Source organism: Egretta garzetta, unplaced genomic scaffold (assembly GCF_000687185.1).
Source record: "Egretta garzetta isolate BGI_Z169 unplaced genomic scaffold, ASM68718v1 scaffold161, whole genome shotgun sequence".
NCBI lineage: Eukaryota > Metazoa > Chordata > Aves > Pelecaniformes > Ardeidae > Egretta > Egretta garzetta.
In genome coordinates, this window is record NW_009258754.1 from 2,196,734 (window position 1) to 2,217,766 (window position 21,033).

Below are 21,033 nucleotides of genomic sequence, written 5' to 3' on the forward strand. Positions count from 1 at the left end.
CTGAGAAAGTCACAAAGTTACAGCTTTAGTGTGAGGTCTCTGCCAAAATTGCAGAATGCAAATGAAATGGCTTTCTGATGTTGAAATACAATCTATGATTCCATTTGCATGAATATTTATAAACTAGTCTTAATAATATTGCTGGATTGAGTAACTGATTTATTTGAAGGAGGAAACAATTGTTTAATTAAAATGAACGGTTAAATGGAGAAAGCTCATTATTTAATTCATAGCTGGTATAGCACAACTTTGTTGGCTACAGGTTTTTAACTTAATATTTTCAGTTTCTCCTGGAGAACATTATAGAATTTATTTTATCAAACTCCATTTAACTGATCAATATGTAAATCAAGAAAACTTTTTACTCTCTGAAGTCTGAAAAGAAAGGTGCTACCCCATATTGTAGAGTGCTGTAAATCTGAAATAGAAATTTCTTGCTATCTGACTTCAATTCTTTCACAGACAAAAAACTAGTCTATTAAATAATGAAAGGTATTGGTACAAACAAAGTGGGAATTAATATTTTAAAGCGGTATATATTTACTGAGATGAAACAGATTGTATTTAATATATATTAAAAATTTATTCCATAAACAAAACATGATAAGCTTCCATGTTTAATTATTGTGAAAATCATGAGCATAATCCTAAATCTGAGTGCTGGAATTTGTTTTGAATTATTTACACTGTCCTTGAAACATTGGTATTATGGGTTTCAAAGAGGAACACAAAAAAATTACTGTGCTTTCAAGGTAATTTTACAGTTTTGGAAAAATACTACTAAAATCAAATTAACTACTGCCCAGTCATCTGTCATAAAAATATGCATGCACACATTGATGCACATTCTCAGCATATGTTCCTAAAAAAATACAGCCATCATACTAGGAAGGCTGTTAGAACACAAAAGGGCTGCACTTTTCAGTTGTACTGTGAAACAGTATGTTCATCAGTAGAGGAATTAAGCGGCTCAGAAAGACAAGATGTCAACTACCTTTCTCTGAATAACTTTTCTAAACTATTTGTAAAATCAGACACAACTACCATCCTTTACTAATAACTGAATGTTTTAGGAGACATCCTGTCCATATGCTCACTCAGACTGCTGGAGCACATGCTGCAAAACAAGAAGATTTTTATTATTGTTTTCCTTTTGGCACTTGTTCCAAGCTTTGCCACATCTACATGCACAGTAGATCCCTCAAATTTTTACCAAGGGTGCCTTGTTTTTAACAAGGCAGTAATTCCAAGAGAAAGGACGATACTGAAGGTGCATAGGACTGCATATGGGTTACATGTCTCTAAGCATCAAGATTAAAAGGCTTTGGCCTGTGTGAACAAAAGAACAGCTTTTTCCTGACATACAATGTGCCCAGTGACACCTCATCAGTACCATGCGATGTATATGCATTTATATATATATCAGGGTCAACTTGCCTCATTAGCATAGCTCCTTCAAAAGCAGCAGAAGACACAAGACATGTAGGAAGCTCTTGGGCAAGACAACAACCTTAGCAAGCCCTTCCTGATGAACACACCAACTCAACAGGCACAGTGCAAAAAATGCACTGAATCCCATCAACACAGTTGGTGAAGCTGCATTAATACTGTGCCTACTGAGAGCCGGAGATTTCCCATTTAATATATCTGTGTGCCCTTTTCTGTCTCGAATGTAAAATTTTGGGAAAGCCATGACTTGCAATGAGTTTGACTGTTGTTTGTGTAGTCAAAGGACCAGTGTATGTATGCGCAGTCACTTAAACCTGATCTATTACCTGACTTCCCAAACGAAACTATGCAAACCTGGCAGTTATGCCATCCTTTGCAGCCTGCTTTGGTTCATTGCAACTCCCTTAGTGTTACAGAAATAGGGATTGCTTCCCAGTTTCCAGGTCAATGCATACAGCTCCACAGAAGCTTCTGCTGAACTCAGCCTGGGGAAATGGCCTGACCACACACTGCTCTTGTCCCCACAGGGCAGGCATTGCAGGTGTGCAGCCCTGTCACAGGCAGACCAGGGGCTCATCTGTGTGACAAATCACCACGCTCTCTTCTTTCCTGATATCTAAGTGCAGATATAGCCTGCAAACCCCTGATTTCCACCAACAAAATCCCGTGTCTTGCAAGCTTTCCCTGATTAATTTCCTAGTCAGTAAGAAGTTGCAGGGGTCATAAATCAAAGTGCTTTACACTGATACATTTGCCTCAAAAGCTCATACTCTTCACAGAGATAATGTAAGTACAAAATACCTATGATGCTGGCATCATAACATGATTTTAAACAGTAATGTCAGTAACTGCAAAATCCCTGACACTTTAACATGTTAGAAAATCCTTGTTAAGGCTACAAAATGAGTCAGTAAAAGTTAGGAAACTGAATTCTGCCTTCCTGTACAGACACAATATGAAATATTCTTGGATTTCATGATCACCTGTCTTTTCTTGCACTACTTAAGTCAATTCACAGGATAGACGCAATATTCAACAGATAATGCGAATACTAATTTATTTTCCTTCCCCTCTCATCCTCACTTTTTAATTATCTGATATTTCATTTATAAGAGACATAGACTATAGGTCATCTTCTGGCTATCTTGCACGAATTTTTAGTGTGGTAAAATCTACTGAATGTTGTAAGAAAACATATATCTGTTTAAGTAAGCATCAGAGCATGATTATACATGCATTTTAAGTGGAATATAACTCTCTGACAAGCAAATAAAGATTGCACTCACTTTTCACTACCCACTGAAGCGTTCATTGTTTAAGTGTTTCCCATTAAAAACAAAATAGTTTTTAATGAAGGGATATTTTAAATTATTGAGATGGTCTATGGATGAGCTCCTTCAACAGTGTAAATGTGACAATTGACACAGTTTAGAGGAGTTTTACTGATGGCTCTTTGAAGTGAAATATTCTGAGTTTACACTGCTTCCTAAAGAATAGGCTGTTTCCTATTTGACACTGAAAGAGATGGAGGTGGATAGAAGAGAACTGCAGGCATTCTAAAAATTGTAGAACAACATGGTTGGCTTTGCAATCACAAAATTTAATAAAGAGAAAAAAAGATACCTTCTTCAGGAACACAGTCTACTTTCAGGAAGCAAAGACTACCTATCATTAATAATGCTTCCCCCCTACCCCCCCTTTTTTTCTTTCTTTCTTTTTTTTTTTTTTTTTTAACCCTTTTGTAATGATTTCTTTAGAGAAGCGAGGAAGGCGCTGAACACTGACAAGCCATACCTTGGAAATGCCTAGATTTTCTCTTCTGTGTAGTCTCCCACTGGCATACTAACCCCTGAAAGAGCTACGCTTCCTTCTTGTTGTGACTAATCTTAATCTACAAATGAGAAGGAAAGTGCAAGTGGGTTCTGGTAGGAAGTCACTTTTATTTTTCTCTCCAGATTATGTCTCCTGTGCATTTCTTACAATGGGGGGGCAGAACAGGAAAAAGAGACCCCCAAAATAAAAAAAACAGTGTAGTTTTCTATAAACACTTGTTTTTTTTTCCAGCCCTACTTTTGTTTATTATCTTACTATTTTCTGCTATCTCTACCTCATGGAAGGATTCCTGGGCTAAACAAATACTAAAATACCAAAATGCCATTAGTCATAGCTGAGAAGTTGTAAATCCATATTGTACAATATTAATTGTAACTTAGAGAAACTAATTTTTAAGAGTAACTACTGGTAAGACTAACAGGCATAAACTGCAAGCACATTCATAATATTTAACAAGACTACATTGATTTTACTTGCAAACATTTTCTGCTGTGTAGTGTTTAACACACACCAAATCTGATACAAATCCTACCGAAGTTAATGGAAGTCTCTCCACTGACTAATATCATGCTTTCCATTATGCCATTTATACCTCTCACTAATTTACTGTATCTGACCCTAAAGTTTTAATATTACTACTCTTTCTCCTTTTAAAGAACTTGATGAAATAAAAGTAGATGTAAATTGGTGAAACTTATGGTCTAAACCTGTAATTAGGATGTTCACTTAATTTCCATATTTTTATGTCCACAGGGATCTGCCATTTAAGAGCATGTGACTGTATTTACAAGTTTATATTTAAGAAATACATTCCCTTCTCATTCTTTAAATTTAATTCCTGATCAATGGAAGTTTAATCACTTTAATTGTTCTTCAGCGGAATTGATACAAAATCCAGGACTATATTTACTGGACCAGATTTTAGGATATTTTGTGTTATTATAAGTCTATTGACTTAAGCAGAGGTGCAGCAGTTTTGGCCAGCTGGACTCAGTCTGGACGTCAACTTCCATGCATCTGTCAATAAAAAAATGAGAGAATAATGTTCCAAAATGTGTGCATGTTTCAGATTTTTTTAACTTCTCAGAGGATGCTTTTTCGATAACTTGTCAATAATGTCTTCTAATCTTTATCACATGGAAGGGTGAAGATAAAACAATGCATTAACTTGACGGAGACAAAATACCTCTAAAAACATCAATTTACATGCAGTTAACAGTTACAGACTTCTGACCTGTGGTTAGAACTGCAAGTGGCAGGCTCCTTGTGCCACCTTCTAGCATTCTGCTCACTGATACACAGCTAGTGAGAATCTCACTCTTAGCAGACCACCCATCCATCATTCCTATTATTTCATTAAGTTACAAAAAAACCTTAATTTTTAATTTTTATACATATATTCTATTCCTGAATCAGGGAGCTTAATAAACAGGAACAGAAACTAAATTTTAATTCTATGAGCATTAAAATTTTGGGAAATACTGTTTGTATAGTGAAAATGGATAAGATTAACCAAATTCCTGCTTAGGGAATGATACAGTGATAATGATCATGCCTTTTGAACAAATGTAAAGGAAGAGGACTTATTTATCACCTGATGAGAAAAATCAGATTATGGTTCACTTAATTCACTTCAGTCAGGAATGTGAGGACAGAACCTAGGCTTGTGCTGGCACCTAGATGACTGAGGGTAAAAACAACCAAAAAAGTGAAAACATAAGAGCTAGATATCAAGGAAGAATACAATTAAGTTGCATGGAAAACTAAGACATCTCTGAGAAAAGAAGAATGAACTATGAAATGAAATTAAACAGCCAATGACAGGGATCAAAAGACCAACCAGGTAAGTGCTGTCCTGAAAGGCCAAAAAAAAAAAGAAAAGGCAGCTGTTGCATGTAGTTGATGGATGAAGCCCTGCAATGGAGTGGCAAGTGCAAGATGAAGGAGAGCAAAAAGGAGATGTAACTCAGATGTAACTCAGAAAGCTGAGTACAATAAAAGAGATAAAGAGATAAAGATCAAAGAAAGGGACAAGGAGAAAGCATATCTTGAGGGACTAGGATCAAAGAATGAGACATTAAAAGAATGACATTAAAAGGAAATGGATTAGCCACAGCTCAACTGGAAAATTTAGCGACATCTAGAGGTAAAGACATTTTATATAAGATATAAGTATATGAGTAACTTCCGTGCTAATATTAAAATATGGAGTTGAACTGTAGACTGAGGAAAGCCAGTGAATTAAAGACACTTCAGCTGTGCTAAGTGGGAAAATTTCAAAACTGTTGAAAAATACTCAAGAAAGACAGTTTTAGTGCATAAAGAATGGGTCTGTAAAGCATGTCATACTAAAGGAAAGAAATGGAAAATTTAAAAAAACAGGAGGAACTGCATATGTTTGAGCAGATGCAGAAAAAACTATATGGTATAAAAATATGTATAGACTAAAACATCTACGAAACTAGTGCAAAACTGAAGGCAGCAAAAAGGGTTACACAGGAAGCAAGAAAGTTCCTATCTTGTCCAGGATTTATATTTCATTAATACTCTAGTAAGCATCTTCACCAAGGTCCCCTACCAACGTCACTCATTCTTTACATTTTTATGGTTTCAGGAACACATTAAAAGCAAAGAAGAAAAGTAAAGGGATAAAAAAAATTCTGAAAAGTTCACATCTAACATGTCTATATCACTCAGTGATTTCCCTAGTGGTCTTAAAGTTCACTCTTGGTGGCATATTTTAAGTTTAGGGCAAATCTTCTGCTAGAGGTCAGGTTTTTAATTTCATATTGTGGCTCAACTCAATGTTCAGTTTGGCTGCTTTGCTGTGTAAACTTCTGCTAAGAGCACTATATGTTGTTACTGTTAAAAAATATGTTGCTCATGGATATATAAGGCATAGAATTCCTCTATAAATGTCTTTTTTGCTAAAGGTGTTGAAAATGTGGCCCAGTTTGTCAAAAACACAGCTGCTTTCCTTGAGGTTTCAGAATGCTCATAACAAATACATTTTTTTATGAATTTGTGAGAACACCCTGAGGAAAACAGCTGCATTATTACAGAACACATGAAATCTTAGATGAATCTAAACTATTGTATTGTAAAAGACTGCTACTTAAAAGCCTTTTCAGTTTCAAGTAATACAATTATCTTATTTGATTTCTAAAAAGATATTTTAGAGGAATATCTGATAGTGATTGTTTCTAGTTGACTGGGATAAAACTGCTAAGACTGAAAGACCTTGACTGTTGCTCTCACCTGTTCAAGTGGAGACTAATCAATATGCTACACACAAAAAATAGTGGTGGTTTGTGCTGTTAGGTAATATTTTCCGTATTTTCTGCCAAACACTCAGCAACTGGACTGGGAGTGAACAGATCCACAGATGGGTAGAATCACCTCTCAACTGTTGCACTAATCTCTATGTACACAACAAAGTCAAGAGATTCAAGGCTCACTTCATGGCTGAAGTCCCTTATAGCAAACTCCTTACTGAGAGTTCTCTATGACAAATACTTACTACTTTCTTCTGTAGCCCCTACATACAGTTTTACTGAAATAATGGGAAATCAGCCTTCTATCTTTCTAAATGCTTATTTATACACAGAGCAATGAAACTAAGATCTAGGACATTTCTTGTGCACTTGTGCTCTGCTTTTCATGTGACCTTTTCAGATTCACTAGCACTTCCTTAATGCCTAGGTATTTGTGTCAAGAGGCACAAGAGAACGTTTCTAACCCTCTTCACAAGAGATATGACATTGAGCACACTCAGTCCTCGGAGGCGCTGCAGCTCTGCTGCAAGAGCCTTGATAAGAATTGGCATAGGACCCTGCGTGAGCACGCTCATGTGCGTGCTTGCTTGTGTTTACAGATCTACATAAAAACCTACTCACTGAAGGTGGAAGTGTGGGGTGATATCCCAGAGGTAATTCAGCACTCTGGATTCTCAAAGCCATCATTTATAAAGGACTTAGAGATTCTGCAGGTAAAGAATGCTCTGGAAATGCAAACTAGTCTTTGCAGCAAGGAGTTATTTCTGCTAAGTTTTGAAAGGAATGGTATTTGACTTAAGCAGGTAGACTATTACTTGACAAAGTTTATGCCTCTGTCTATAAATCCAGAAAATCACTATGGGCACAAGACAAAGGATGATGAAAGATGGTGAAATCACTTCTTCCTAAATATGTCCTAAAATATATCTGACAGGACCATGATATGATAATTATAGGCTATGAGCAAGATAAAAAATATCCAGGAAATAAATTTTATTTTATTTTATTTATATACAGCTGACTTAATCAATTTACAGCCAGCAGGAGAATTAAATGGCTGTAGGTCTCTCTGCTATGGCAGTCATGAAACTTATTCAAGAACAGTGATCCAGAGTCTGATCATTAAAATTGAGTTAACTATAAGTCATCTTGCACTGTTACAAAGTCTGGCATCATATGGCCCTGTTGTGCTGAGATGTTAATTTAATCAGCCTGATACCAAAACTTGGCTCCAAGCAGTATGTATTTGGCAGGTACATTTTATAACTACTACAGGTGAAAGTTCCATGACCTAAATTGCTACTGGAACCTACTGTAATTCACAACCTTTTTTTTTTTTTTTTTTTTTTAAGCTTGGTTCTTTCTACCAAGCCACACATTATTTTATAAATGTAACTGTGCAGACCATTTTTCAGTTCCTTGTGCCTTTATACTGAGAAATCCTAGAATGGTTCTAGATTGCAAAATCCCTAGAAAGATTCTAAACAGGAGAATTCCTGGAAGGGAACATGATGGGAAAATACCTAGAAACCATTGAAATTTTCCTAGAAAGGCCTTAGATCGAAGGATTCTTGGAGAACGTGAAAAAAAAATCATAGAAAGCACTAGTGGACTCTTAGAATGGTTCTGAACAGAAAAAGTCCTAGAAAGCAGTTTTAAAATCCTCAAATGCAATGTGAAGTTCCTCAAAAGTGCACTGAAATTTCTATAATGCTCATTGAATGCCCTGTACAATTTCTAGGTTAGCAAAATTTCAGAAAACACAGTGAACTTCCTCAAAACTATTCAAAGATTTTTTGAAATGTTCTAGAATTTGGAATTGCTAGAAAGCAGTGGGAAATTTCTAGAATGGTTATGGAAAGAAAAATTACTCAAAAGTACCTGGAAATTCAAAGAAAGCAAGGTGCATTTCCTAGAAATGTTCTGGAATAAGAAATTCCTGAAAACTACTAGATAGAATTCCTAGAAAACAGAGAGAAAATATTTTAAATCACAAATACTTTGAAAGGTTCTAGACTGAGGAACTCCTAGAAAAGGCTCAGAAATTCCTAGAAAAGTTCTGGAGAGCAAAATTTTACCTTAAGTCTCCTGAGTCCTAGCTCAATAGAGCATTTTAAGTTTCACTGCTTCTTGTTCAGTGGGTACATATAGATTAGGAAAGGTTTAAGACTCAATTAAATGGAATTACCCTCAGAGATTTTATCACGTCAAGGATTCTTAAAACTGTTTCTTTTTTGGACAGGGCCTTTGTACAGAAACATTCTCTGAGGTAGTTGCATTTAATCAGAATTCTAATCAAGTAGACAATATTTATTTTCTTTTAAATATTTATTTTCATGCCTCATTTAGTTAAAGATCTATTTCCATAAAAGCTGAACACTATCAAGTTGTAAAAACACAAGGTAAATAACAGTACATAGGAAAATAAAACTATCTAAGAGAGGGGTGAAAAAAGACTCCCCCAACTCTATTGTGTTATGGTAGTGAACTGATAATCCAGTGGCTTCATGTCACAACGAGAAGGAAACAGTGAGCTGAGAGAGATAGATAACATACTTTAGTATACTATGGAAACTTCTGGAATATTCAGTGAAGAAAACAGTGGCATTTCCTGGTTCTCCTGAGCATCCTGATCAAGTACTTTGGAATATAGCCAACTTTGAGTACTTTATGAAATTAAGAACAGATTTTTTTCACTTAATTCAAAACACAGTCTTTTTCGGTCCTTTTTCAGTAAGATTGTTCAGTAAATTTAATTTCTAACAATAATCAAAGGCACCATCATTGATATCTCTATCATACTTTTGCCTACAAACCTGAATTAAGACCCCTGATCTTTGGCAAAAAGAAGCAGCGAGAAATAAAGTATTTTATTAGTTTTAATGAATTGAAGTGCAGAGAAGTCAGATGATTTATTATAGTGCCTTGCCTGGATGGGGAACAGCAGCTAGTAACCTCGAAAAAAGATTCTTTGAGAAAGCTAAACTCAAACCCCCAATAAATTTCTACATTGCTAATCTTCAGAGAAAAAAAAAAAATGTTTCATTTGAGGTATAGACAGGGATGGATTCATGGTTCAGGTAGGAGCTCTTGCTTTTCCCACACACATCTGCAGGCATTATGGGTCTCCCCCTCCTTTGTTTCTTAAGTATAAACAATGCAAGGTAGGCAATATAGATTAGCCCTTGCTCACCCAGAGACAGTAATTCTTTTGCTGCAATTAGTATGAACAAGACAATTTATTAATTTTTAAGCTTGCTATATTTTCTCACATTTCAAAGTAAAGAATAAAAAAAGCCTAAAAGCCAATGTGAAGAAGTTGGTGCATAGGCCAGCTTGCTCGACTAACTATGAATTTAAGACAAGAATGCAGTTTTGCTGTTGCAATAGATACTGCTAAATTTGCAATTTGTGTATCTTCTAAGGTTTTAGCATAGCCTATTGAATTAGACAGGTCTGACATTCCAAGATTCCCTAGATATTGTTTAGGGCAATGGCTCCATCATTTTCTTTCTTACAAACCCTTGATTTTTAAAACCCTACATTTATGATCAAAATCCAAATGGAAGATATTTGTGGATCAACAAGCATTCAAACATGTAAGTCTACAATAAATTTACAGGTGCATAGCACTGAGAGCCATGTCATAAATCTTCAGTGCTTTCATAATTTCCCACTCTGGTATGGATGTGGAATTCAGTTTAGAGTCCTTGCAACAAGTTACACTATTTCATTTAAAATAACCTTTCATGTTGAGTAATTTGTGTGGAACTGCATATTTCTTTAAATACAATCAATTATATGCATAACAACTCTGAGAATTCTCACTATATTGAAAAAACCTGTATGTTTTGTAAAGATATAGTTAGATATCATTTCTTGATAAGGTATGTACAGAAGGCAGAACAGACATTAAAACACATGCAAATAAATTTAAGTGTAGCCATTTTGCAAAGCATTTTTGTAAAGAAGCTGTGCATTGATAGACGTGTATGCCACATGTGCTGATCTATTCTTGGACTTGTCAGAACCTGGAAATATTATTTTTCAGGCTCAATCTGTATGGTTAAATTGTTTCCTTTTAACTTTATCAAGTCCAACTTTAAAGTTTTAATTACATGATATGATTTGTTTCTCAATTTTATAATTATAATATAGATCTATATTTTCAGTCTTTTCATATTTTTATTTTCTTTTATTCATTATTTGCTGAATGCTTCTGAAATGCATATTGTAATCAGTAAATTGTATTCCTATTGGTCACTGTTAACAACTGACATTTAGCTTGGTTTTGTATGTATCATGAAACACTCGACTAAGTGGCCTACCTGGTAATGGGAATTTCTAGTTTTGGCAATTTTTCTGTTAAACATAGATGCTTTATGTATATAAACATAAACATAAATTTTATACACATAAAATTATATATTTAGCATAATATCTTTTTACACACACACATTGTGTGTATATATATAAATTGTACATAATAAAAAGCTTCCTGCTTCCATTACATATACTTCTATAAGGATTTTATAACATAAAACATTATATACTTATGTAGAAGTTTACAGTAATAGACTTTATGCATTATTTAGTGCATTCCAAGTGACCAGTGAGAATGTCAGTTATCAGACTGGAATAAAACACTAGCACAAGCTTGGAAGTTGAGGCATTCAGGATGAGAAACCTGTAGAGTCTTCCAACCCAGGATCAAAGCTCTTGGCGCATGGCTAGCTGGACTGGGCAGTTTGCCCAGTGTAAATGTCTGGAAGATAACCGCGTGGCCTACCTGCCTGCTTTCCATCATAAATGTTAATTGATTCAACACACTGCAGTAGAAAATTTGCCCTTTGACTTTTCTATATGTAGGAATCAAATGGAAGGATTTAGTAGATGTTTTATTACTTGTCCACACAGGTTCACCACAGCACTGAATATCCTCAGCCTTGTTTACTTTTGTCCATGTTTCTTAGATTCTGTCCCAATACCTAACTCAGACAATTACTGAGTCTGGTAAAGTTGGTGTAGCAATTGCAAACAGAGAATTAGAAAAAAACAAATAGGAGGGAAGAGGCAGAGGAAGAGAAGGGGCTTCCATATGAGTTTTTCTCTGACAAGTTCCCCCAAAAGTGTTTTTGAGACATAAAAACTCCTAAATAACAGTATTGTAGATTTATGTTCACATAAAGCTTCTTTACCTCCGTGACTGGTCCAATCAAAACTTAAACATCCCTTTAAAGAAATTCACAAATAATGGATAAAGACAATAGCAAATTAATTGTCCTTTATGTGTTATCATTCAAATTGCCATAAAGCTTCTAAATTAAGAGCTGATTAATATGAATGAGAGCTACACTGTTGCTATGGGAATAAAAATGGCATAAATCTATACAAAAAAGTACACTCGCATATCCCAATGCCATTTTACCAGTCTGTCTAGCCCAGCTACAGACAAAACAAGACTGTAAAATTAATTCACACCATGAAATTTATCTTTGGAACTAAGGTCACATTTAATTCACAGTGAAGTTAGAGGGCTGTTTATAGACTTCAGTGGGATTCCCAGACACATGTAACTGATTTAGGAGCACAAGTCCCTTTGGCTTTCAAACGCAAGTCATGCTCTAAGTCACCTAGGCATTTTTTTGTACTGACCTTCAATCACACTTTGATCAGACACAGGAAAAGATGAAAAGCAAAAAACCACCCCACCCAACAAAATTGCACAAGGAACCAACTACCTGCTTTCCTGTTTAGTTACAGATTATCATTTACACTTTCAAACATGAAAAGTAAATCAACAGACCTGTAGGCTGAGAACTGCTGACATACATACGAGCCGATACCTGGAGAACCACTGGTTCCAGGCAAATCTCTTACTACCTAAGTGCTCTTGTTTCTTTGCCTTGGATGGGTTGAGAAAAAGAACCTTGCCATTTTTGAGGAATGTCTTATGCTCAAGGTTACACAAATTCTGATTTTGGACTATGTTTATTCATTATGAATATAATGTCATATTCTGATAAGTCTACTGTTTATTTTAAAATATAGCAGCAATTCAACAGTGACTCAAAAGCACAAAATATTGATAAAAACTTTGCTTGCATGGTGGAAAGCAATTTAAAAAAAAAAAAAAAAATTATTTCTTAAACAGAACCTTTTACCAGGCCAGTTTCAGTGAGTCTCCAGTTTAAAAAATTTTGGGAAAGAAAGAAAAAAAGAAAGGAAAAAAGAAAGAAGAAAAAGAAAAGATTGAAAAGAATATTTCTTGATTTTTTTTTATGTCAACAGTATACGTAAGGCTCAGAATGAATTGCTGTCCAAAAGTGTTTATGATGCATGATAAAATAGTGTTAAAAATAATGTTAAAAATAGAGAAGACAATTGAAACACTTCAAAACTACACTTCACTCCTCAAATAAAGCACTGGTTACTTCAATCCGCTCTCATTCTCTTGCCTGATTTTTTGTTACAAAACTATCAAGATATTTTTCCCCAATTTTAAACAAAGGCAGAAGGAGGCTGTGTCAGTTATTGCCTCCTAATAGGTCTCAGGGGATAATAAAGAGGTACAATATTTTCCCCTTTTTGCTCACGTAGAACTGTAAGCCTGCAAGCCTGCAAGCCTGCTTCTGATTGAAAAGCAGGAAGTTGCCTGAAATAAAGTTGGCAAAATTTCATCTTCATTAAAAAAGGCTGACTAGCGGTAGTGCAAACAGGAGTTGATTGCAAATTATTTCAGCCCAAGAAGTTCATACCAACACTCAATCCATGCAGTGATCAGAAGTAGAGTGTAAATTAGTGTGAAGCCAATAGATTCTCTCTTTTATTCTTTATATCCCTTCACTAAGTTTTATCTTTAGTCTCTAAGAAGAAATTACTGCATTTAGCTTTCTCATCATGGTCAGTACCAATACTTAATATAATGATCCAGTAGTTTGCAGACATTATTATGAGTACAACATATAGCTTAGCTTTGTGTAAACACATCATTATAAACAAAGCTTCTATGGTAGCAGAGTCAGGGAGAAACTTCCATTGCTCCCTACCAAAGGTGTCACCTCATCTTTCGGAGAAGAACTCTTTAAGATGCCACAGTTAAAGAAACGTCAAGTCCGACAACAAAGCAAAGGAAATATTGACAAGTATCTAGTCAACATGTGCTTTATAAAAGACGGGGACAAAGTAACAAGCTAATGAGTGAACTGTAGTTTGCTTGATCCAGTAACAGAGAGGAGAGGAAACTTCAGGAAAGTCTTAAGAAGTATGAGGAGATGAACGATCCCTTCACTGAAAGGGTTATCAGGCACTGGAACAGGCTGCCCAGGGAAGTGGTCAAGTCACCATCCCTGGAGGTATTTAAAAGATGGATAGACAAGGTTCTTAGAGACATAGTTTAGTAGTGGACAGGCATGGTTGGACTCGATGACCTTAGAGGTCTTTTCCAACCAAATGATTCTATGATCGGGATAGAAGCCCAAAACTGAAATGTTTCAAACTTGGAATTTGAAGAATGAGAGGATCCAAAGGCAATATACTCTGTTTCCAAGAGTCTCTTAAGACAGGTGGGGAAATCTGCCACTCCCTGAAACGGTATTTCATTGTAATTCTTTTCAGTCTGTCATTTTGTGCAAGAGTGTATGGCAAGTTCAGGGTCAGTGATCAGAAATACATGAGGTTTTGTCCCTGCTTATGTCCTTGCTGGACTTAATTTAATTTAACATGGGCTTGCAGTCACATTCTCCCAAGCACTTAACTTTTAACCATTCACCTTTAAGGTAGAGCAATTAGTGATTAAAAAACAAAACAAAACAAAGCAAAACAAAAAGAAACAACAAACCAAACCAAGAAGAGAGAATGACTACATTCCTGAAACATCTGGAGAAGAGGAGAAGCCTCTACTCAAGGATATTTGCAGACAGTGGGATGCCTCAAATGAGAAGTAAAGAACAAATATGGCTTTAATTTATACGAAAATAAACTTTTTAACAAAACAAATTGTATGACTTGAACAAAGTCTTTCATATCAAGAATCATAACACAAAGTGTGTTTCCAATGTTCTACAGTTGAAGAGTTATGACTTTGGATATGTATTTTCAGCAACTCATGAAACAAAATTACTGAATAAAGTCGTCTAAGAACAGGAAAAAAACTAGTAAGTTCATTAAATTTCATTCTCTGCACATACAGGTTTTCTTTTTCACTGAAATACACTTGTTTAAGCTAAATTCAGAATTTAGGATTTCCATATTTTTGTGGGGAAATATTATTCCATACTCTACATTCTAGGGCTATGCTTTGTGACTTTTTCTTTTATAGCATACTTGTAATTTTCCATTATTAGTTTCCATCAGGTTTTCTTCCCATGCATCACACTTATTTCCTCTTTCTTGGTGCTTCTCTGAATTCCATCCAAATTTTTATTATCCTTTTGGCAGGAAAATGCCAAAACAGTGTGAATCAGTCCAGGTATTGTGGCTTGCAAAGGAAGCGACATGGTGCTGTCCCATGCTGTGATTCTTTCTGACCATGAATGTCTAAGAAATTCACTGGCCATCTGAAATTTTCTGTTCCACTTGAAATGTACCTCTTTGTCACTGTTGATAATTTTGACATGCACTTGCAATGACCAACAAGATTATGTCATAACATGTTTCAGTATTGCTTAGTTTTGTATTTCCGCATGCTCCATCACATGACATCAATTAATATTAAAAAACCCACTGAAAAATTCTACAGGATTTCTTTTCTGGACAATAAATAGACTCATATAAATATATGCTGATACAATTCCCCTGAGTTTATGCACAGTGCAAAAACCTCCACAGTTTAGCCTCGACTATCTTCACTAGTAAAGAAAATTATGATTTTATTGCTATGGAAATTCAGAAAGAAAAACTTAAATTAATTGGTTTTGTTCTTTGGGTCAACTACCATCTAGAAAGATGGAAATTCTAAAGGCATTGTTTCTAGATTTTTTTTTTTTTCATTGGTTTTAAAATGACGATATTAAATATCTGATCTTAATAGGTTTTTCAAATAACAGAAATTCCTGGACTGGACACAAATACACCGCTTTCATTTAGAACCTTCTTTTTTCAGTCAATGCAAGTAAATGCATTTTTATAAAAAATTTTTGTTTTAATAATTGGAATGTTTGCTACACTTTGTCCACATAAATCTTGGGTCTAGAGAAGGGGGAAAAAAAATGCACATTTTATTTTTGTGTATGCTGAATCTCAATAACATTTTTTCAGAACACTAGAAATATAGGGTTTTATTGTAGCTGTCTTTTGGGCTTGCAAATTGTTAACATCTGCCTTTTAGTATCATTTTTTACAATAGTCTGCTCTCTGGATATCCTGTTAATGACTGTAATTTTCTAGTCAGCTGCTATCTGTCAAGGTAGTTTAAAGGTCACTTCTTGCTATGTGTTAGAGAACCTCATGTAGAAAGTGGGCATGGGCTCTTTACAGCAAACAGAGCTTATGCGTGGATTTGCTTTGTGTTTGAAAACAGGGAGTTCAGCAGCCCCAGGTCACACTGATCTTTCAATTTCACTCCTTTGTTGCTTGATCTTTGGTCATACACTTTTCTATATGTGTCTTTTTCTAGTGACAACTTCCTACTTCTTTTGTTATCCCTGCTGTATTCATAAGACATTCCTTACTCATCTGTAACTAGTAACACTGTGTTAAAACAGACATGTAAATGTCTCACCCAGCTTTCCCTTAGTGATCTCATTTTCTTGAGTTTTTAATTCAATTACAAATGTCATTGGACACGTGCAATCTTTTCAGAGATATTTACAGATGTTATGTCATAAAGAAAATGGAGAAGTTTGTGTATTTATAGCTTTGTTTATGTGTATTGAATTAAACTTTTCAGTGGTGACTAAAGGAATAATTGCACATTTTCCCTGGAAACACCTGCCATTCCCCCTATCCCAGGTATTCACTAGTATGACTTAAAATTGAACGAGTGCATTTCCCCCATGGCCAAAATTACACAAAGATAATGAGAACACGTTTAACCTCTTTTAGTGCAAAGGCAGCCTTACCTGAGGGATCTGATTCACATTTGAGGCATACTTAGCTGAAGGAATCATAATGCTATGCTATCCTTCTTTTGGAAGCTGAAAACATCTCACTGAATCACGGAATTGCTGAGGTTGGAAGGGACTTCTGGAGGTCATCTGATCCAAACCCCCTGCTCAAACAAGGTCCAGGTTGCTCAGCACCTTCTCCAATTGGGGTTTGAGTATCTCCAAGGACAGAGACTCCACAATCTCTCTAGTGTTCAATCTCCTTTCTAGTGAAAATTTTTTCTTATGTTTAAACAAAATTTCCTGTATTCTTGTTGTGTAGGGAGTCACAACAATTTACACTTATGCATTAATCTAAACTGTAGTCATTAATAAATTTGGTTGTAATATATACAATATGAAAGCTGAATGAAGTTTATTCAGCACAATTGAGTTCTTTAAGACTTATCAGCAGGGGACTAATCCAGCTGTCTTTTCTCTTCAGTGGAATAAAACAACGCACCTGATCACTTTGTGCAGAGACTCAGCTGTGAGAAGATTGCATCCTATAGATGAAGGACATGACAAGTAAGTGAAGGTGGTGTTGGCTTTTGGGTGTGGTTTTTTTGGTTTGTTTGGTTTTTGGTTTTTTTTCTTAAAAACATCCCAACAACTTAAAAACTACACTAGAAGATAATGGAAAATATTTAATCCAAGCTTCTTTCATTCTATAATCTAGCTATTGCACTGACTTGTATTTAAGTAATGTTTTAATCATCACAGCCACCTCCCTATGGGGTTTTATAGCTTTAAACTCTGTCTGGAAGAGCTGAGGTATTGTAACTTGCCTTGTCCTCAGCACTTCATCTTGTCATCTTCATCAGTCCCTCTAATTTAGGTGATGATGCTGACCAATTGGTCTGTCTAGGCAGCCTTTTAACATGCAAAGGAGTGACTTACTCCAAGGTACCTATTTGTATAAACTTCTGTTCTGATTTGCTCAGTGAAGGAGCCTCTCTCTTTCTCTCTCCATTGTTTACAGAAGGAACATAAGGACATTAGCAAATTAAATTTGTTACGTTAGTTGAGTAAAGAGTTTCTTCCTGCTCCTTGTCCTTAACTCAAGCCTGCAGATCCCACTGAGTGCATATAAGTAAAATCTTGAAATACTGAGATTTATATTCCATGTTTGGTGTTAGCTTTGAGCCTTAGAGCATTACTTTCCTTCAGTAGCAAACTTTACAGTAAGTACGTTTGCACCCATGAAAAACAGGAGGTTGGCAAACCTTTGTGTTCAGGGTTCCACAAACAACCAGTCTACAAATTCCAGAGTCTACAAAGGCATAAATTCTTCAAGAATTGAATGACTGAATACTAGGAGGGAGGTCTTTAACTTCTGAGAGAATACCTAAGGGCTTATGAGTTTAAAACCTCATAGAAAAAGTCTACATAGAGGTGGACATAAAAATATTTCACAACTCAAAAAGAAAGATACTTCTGTTATATAAATGCTTCTATTAGAATGAAAGTTGTTTGCACAGACAATTTCTGAAGAAAAATAAGACACTGTTGAAGACATTCACCATAGTAATCTAAGGCAAGTTACAACCTGAAAGCAGAATCACCATACAAGAAACCTGGGCTAATATCTTCTGGGAAACTTATTAAGCCACTGACTAAATCTTTCCATATAACCAACAGGAGCAGTATGTAGAATTCTCTTCCCAGCAGTTTACTGGAAATGATGAACAACAATAGATTTTTGCATATTGAAACTAATATATGGAGGAATTGGTGCTGTGGGACTAAAATGAATTCCATAAAATCACTCACTTGTTAGCTGAATGGCATTAATGACTGACCTTCTTAATCCATATTCAGAAACTCACAGATCAGAAAGGTCATCTCTAACTGCCACTACCTATTCATATGTATATTATACATCACACTTACAAATGGGGTTTTTGTCTTCAGATTAATAGAAACCCAACAACGACATCATTATTTTTGCAAATACACTGTCTTGAGAATGATACAAATCTTTGCATAATAATAAGCATTTGAATATTCCTTGCAATGGCAGTTACAATATGAAAAACCCACTCAATGGAAAGTAGCACACACAGTTTTGTACCACAGAATGCTCCCAGTAAAAATACCAGCTTTCAAATGCAGCGTTTTACTAGCTATTTAGGCAAAGACATACCCATTAAATCGTATCATTTGGATATTCAATATCAACCAACTTTTAGTACAACTGAGCTTTTGGCTTTAATACAGCTTTCAGTTTAGTGAGTCATAGAATTTAAAGAATAAAAAACATATCCTGAACTTCACTATATTACTCGGTACCATTGATTATTTTACAGGTAAACTAGAACAAGTTGCAAAAATGAGGCAATTAAAATAGAGATTTAAGTTATTTCGTTAAGTGTTCTATATCACTGCTCTAAATTACCATTTTTCTTAGTAGCAAAAAGAAAATCGGTGCAATATTTAAAAATTTGATAAAATCTGAATAGCTCTAGTAGATACAGTAAGCCAAAAAATGGTGGTATCTTTTAAACAATCATAGTGACTGACTACTCAGTGACTATCTAGCGACTAGAAACAAATGTAGTTAAGACTGAAGCAAAGGTTTTGGTCCTAGAAAATAAGTTGCTCTACTGAGGGAAGCAGTGGCCTTCAGCCTCTGGCATTTAGCCACATGGAACAGCCTCCTGAATCTGAGAATCTTCTGAGTACCAGCCTTGCTCACCAACCACACAATGGTATTTGTCATAAGATGTATCATAGAAACTGGGATACACAGGTCGGTGGATAGGATTTGATGTCCAAATATTGAACTTAAGCTTTAACTGTTATGTTGTTTTTTTCTTGTGAATTCAATGTTTCTATATTAAAACTTACATATTAAACCCACAGTAAAACAAGAATACCTTTAAACCCAAGCTTGATAATGGAATTTCTTTGTTTCTTTATTAGGAATTCAGTGTAACATGGCTGGTTAATAGCTGTAGTAAGATAACCTGTTGGAAAGCATACTACAAATATAGAATACCTTACACTCTGCCACTAAATGTTTGGATCCTATTCAGAACATCACAGCAGCTCCCGCTATAAAGTAGAGCTAGTGATGTTATGTACCTAGTGCTCTACTGATGAAGAATTATAGAAATAATAATTTTCATATACAATTCTTACTTTACTTAATTGTGCCTTCAATTTAATTGTTATATTACATAGGTATATTGTGATACGGGTACTTATCATGGACCAGGACATCTTGTTGATATGTACTATATAAGCATAGAATGAAAAGTCAGTCCCACTTGACTTTTGCATCAAAGGCAATGCTGACTGGGTTCTAGAATTGTTCTTACCATTTCCCTTCTTCCACTATCTATGCCCAGATGTCTTCCAATGGTATTTGTCTCATTATTTTTCTTCTCCTCCTGGTCTCTCTTACAATAACCACGTTGTTCATCCTGGAAGTACAAAATTGCCATTTGCCTTAGAAGGTGGACTATAAAGCAGCTGAAAGTTTTCTGCTTGCTGAAAATGCTGTACAACTCATATGCACAGAAAAGACCTTCGGCCAGTCCATGTAACTTCGAGTTATTTTGGAATCACTGGATGATGTTCGAGGTAGCTTAGACACCACCCATGTACAATCTGTAGATTTACATTAGCCTTAAATTCAGTGGAGAAAGGGGTAAGCAATCAATACAGCTAATGGAGCACTGAATCTAAAAGAAACAAAGTTTTACTTTTTTCTAAGTTTTCCTTCTAACTCATTACCCCTACTTTTGACAGAAACCAGGTGAACACATTGAATTAAAAGTATCCAACTCCTCTAATGTTTCTCTTTGTTTAAGCAGTCCCACGTGATCTACCATACCTTTTAAAGTCATTTTATGCACAGTCCAAATCTTGGGGCCTTTTAACAAAATATTAACTAGTACTGAGATTTCTTCCCTTACATTGTCACCCTTAAACTGGAAACAGGGAATGGCTATTTTCCTGTGCCCACAATCCTTAAGTTGAGGCTTAACTCTGTTCTGCCTATATCAGATCTGAGAATCACAATCATTCACAAGTTAAATGTTTAGTTCAGAGCTGACTTCCAATTAGTTTCTTTGAATGTCTAAGTGACTCTGCTGGAACTACTAAATGTTGACAACCAGTGACAAAACCAGAAAAATATATTGCAGCATGGAATCTGGAATTTCAGTTTTGCAGCACTTTATCATAAATAAGGAAAAGGACAGAAAAACAGTAAGCGGGCACTCACACTCTGATACTAATACCTAAAAATTTTTCTGTTAATTTTTTCTGAAGTCTTATTTTAATTTTTAAAGAATTATCTGAATATTCTTAGGCAAATAGTTGCTATTTTCCTTCGGCTAAAAAAGTCAGTCACAGTCTGCTTTCCTAAAAGAAGTTTCTCA